We start from the raw sequence: 3493 nt of genomic DNA, 5'->3' as shown, positions 1-3493 counted from the left end.
AGAGCCTTTTGTGTACATATTCCAAAAGAAAATGAATTTTTCTCAAGCTAAGCATCTTTATATAGAACACAATTACCATTTTGGCCAGGAAGTTTGGCAGGGCCACATTTTTCCCAGTACGGTGTTTCAGGAACCTCCACTATCATCTCTCAAAACCTTAACAGTATTCTGTGTACTAGATTCCTTCATTGATGGCATAGGCTTTCACGATGAGAGTATTGCCTCTCTTCACCAGAGATCAGCTAAACTAAAATGGCAGAGGATGATACATGGATATGCAATAGGAAAGATACATGGATGTGCATACACTGATGTTAAGTAAATTCAAGCTACAACTGAGCTTGTGTCCATAATTTCTATCAGATTTGGATCACTAATTTCCACATTTTCAACATATAGCACATTCAAAATAAGGATTGAATATTAGACCATAAATAGTCATTGTTAGAAATAGGGAATACTTGGGGGTGAATCAGTACTCTGCTAACTTTTGCCCAACTATAGATATCGTTAACAATCTCTATACATGCATATCACACAAACCCTTGATCCATCAATTGAATGCTACTAGAGCACATTGTTTGTGTATTATAAACTTGCATATATTAAACATGTGTAAAATAAAAACCATATGTAAAACCTCCTAAAAAGTAAGTGTTAAGTTATTGTGGCACTTTTTAGATGTGTTTACACATGCAAATTGTTTTGAAAAGCACATCATTATCAACTTTAGTATTAAAAGACTCCAAAGTGTCAATTTTGAATGCATATACATGTGTGTTTCTCATTTAAAACCCCGTCTTAGTAACTAAGAAGACTAAGTGTCAATTTTACATACAAAAACAAATGCAAAGTGCTTCAAAAAGCATGCCTTTATGACTTTATACCATGCATTTTGAACTCTAAAGATAAAGTGGTGATTTTTGGAGCAAATTTGTGTGTATAGCTTCAACAAAAATGCATCATTATTCCTTGCATAGTACTGTTTGGATGCAAACAGCTTGGGCGATCATATTGATAGCATTTGCATGGTTTCAATACTAGCATTTTGGTGAATACAAACCGTCTAGGGCATTTTAGGGCCAAAAATACAAGAAATTTCACACAAATTATGATGCGACCATTGCATGAGTTCTAAACAAGCTCATAGGCATTGTACTATTTACACATACAAGATATCCAAACCAAAGCATCAAATTATACAATAAACACAACATACAATTGTATATAATTTTTGAGAACTTTAGAAGAAAATTTCACCCTACTTTAAATTTTCAGAACAATAGCTTCAAGCTATAGATAGGGAGCTGGAAAGTACCATTTGGATGTCGCAAGTGGTTGGACAAGATGCATATAGAACAAAACAGAAAATGTATGAGAAAGAAAAGTCCTACCAACCTCTTTATTTAAAGTAATTTGAGATAGCAGGAGAAATTAATGATGATTATAGTATTTTGAATATAATGTTATGCAGCTACCTTAAAAGTGATATTCATTGCAGAACTCTTCCATGTTCTCCTCTGTCAAGTCTTGCTCCAGTAAAATCTTGATTGCAACTTTTTTTCCTTTCCATATGCCTCGAAAAACTTCCCCAAATGAGCCTGCATGCAGAAGGAATTCCACATCAAAATTATAACATTGTAGTTTACAAGTAGAAACACTTATCAAATCAAGGTTGATTAGTTTGAGAAAGCAACCAGGGGACTCCAAATAACAAACTCACCTTTATGTAGAATATGTTACCATTTAATTAACAGTGTACTACGGCTCCACCAATGTCAAAAACCTTATGACTTTGGTTGTAACCAATCCTTAAAAATTTATATTAACACAACTCATTTAAAAGTTTTCTTATGCGACCCAGATTGGTGGATGACACACCTCGAGAGCAGATGCAGAAAGAGAGAATGGATGGAATTGAGTCCATCAATAGGAATATTTCTATGGAGAAAAATATGTGTCTGTGGAAAGAAATGATTGCTGCTACTAAGAGGGGGATGTAATGTTGTCTAAGAGGTAAGCTAGATATGCAAGATGTTAACAAAACATTGTGAGATCCTATTTATTATAGATGCAATCCTATCCACCATTACCATGTTAGATCTAAATACAAGATATATCCAACATATGATTTTGCATGCCCATATGTGGATAGCATTGAAGGTGTGACACATGCTCTCCGGTCAAGTGAGTACCATGATTGTAATGAACAATATTATAGGGTCTTAGAAGACATGGGTTTGCGAAAAGTGCATGTGTGGGATTTTAGCCATTTGAATTTTGTTTATACTCTCTAGAGCAAGCGAAAACTATAGTGGTTTGTAGATAATGATAAAGTGGAGGGTTGGGACGATCCTCGCTTCCCAACAGTGCAAGGAACATTGTGAAGGGGATTGACAGTAGAGGCCTTAAAGCAATTTACTCTGTCACAAGTTTAAATGTTGGACTTTTTGTTTGGAACACCTTTTTTTTCACTTAATTTTCTATAGTTTCCATACAGATTCTTATAACCTATACCAATTAAAATTATAAATCTAAGTTTTCTTTGGCACTTTTGTTTCAAGGAGCATCAAAAAATCTAAAAATCTAAATCTAATGGAGCAGGACAGACTTTGGACAATGAATAAAAAAATCATTGACCCTGTCTGTCCTAGACACATTGCTCTTTTTGAAAATTGTGTTCTTCTATGCTTAACAAATGGGCCTGAAGAACCTTTTGTCAAAATTCTAGCTAGGCATAAAAAGTATGAACGTGCTGGCAAGAAAGCAACTACTTACACAAAACACATTTGGTTGGAGAGTGCTAATGCTACTCTTGTCTCAGAAGGTGAAGAGGTAACACTGATGGATTTGAGAAATGCCATAATAAAAAATATTGAGAAGGACTCAAAGGGTATTATTGTACGGCTTCATGGCATGCTCCATCTTGAAGGATCAGTCAAAACAACAAAGCTAAAGCTGACTTGGCTACCAGAGATTTCAGAGCTTGTCAACTTGTCACTTGTTGAAGTTGAGCATTTGATTACTAAAAAGAACGTATATTTTTCACTGACTCAAAACCTTTATGGTCAATAATGGATGAATTTATGTATGTTTTTGTACATTGTGTTGGTATTTTACATTGATGTCCAAATATGACTCTCATTGCAAGCTGTTGATATAGCTTTCAGCAGTCTATTCGAACAAAGATGTCCAATTTGGCTCTGTGTCACATACACACTGGTAGGGGAGCTCTCATAACTATCAATGTTATGAATTATTTTGTATGGGAAGGTATCCACAGAACATATACCAGTGAACATTTGAGAATTTATACTTCAAACAATTGTACAAGAGTGTATTCTAATAATATATGAAATTCCTAAAATTCAAAATTAAAATGCCTGTTTTGTGTGACTTCAGGACATATTCCCACCCTTTCATTCTCTATGAAATAGTGTGTAGATTGTTGTTCAGTGGAGAACGAAGAAGTAACCTGATTCAATTTAATAGC

General features: G+C 34.5%; 1 pseudogene; it reads left to right on the top strand.

Moving 5' to 3' along the window:
- The first annotated feature begins 2002 nt into the window (after window positions 1-2002).
- Window positions 2003-3075, top strand: LOC149528923 (glutamate--tRNA ligase, cytoplasmic pseudogene; annotated as a pseudogene).
- The last annotated feature ends 418 nt before the right edge of the window (window positions 3076-3493 follow it).

The sequence above is a fragment of the Cupressus sempervirens genome, chromosome 11, assembly GCF_028749045.1.
Source record: "Cupressus sempervirens isolate cs-2001-9-10 chromosome 11, ASM2874904v1, whole genome shotgun sequence".
Taxonomy (NCBI): Eukaryota; Viridiplantae; Streptophyta; class Pinopsida; order Cupressales; family Cupressaceae; genus Cupressus; species Cupressus sempervirens.
The sequence above is the reverse complement of the archived record's forward strand: the minus strand, read 5'-3'. Positions and strand labels throughout refer to the sequence as shown.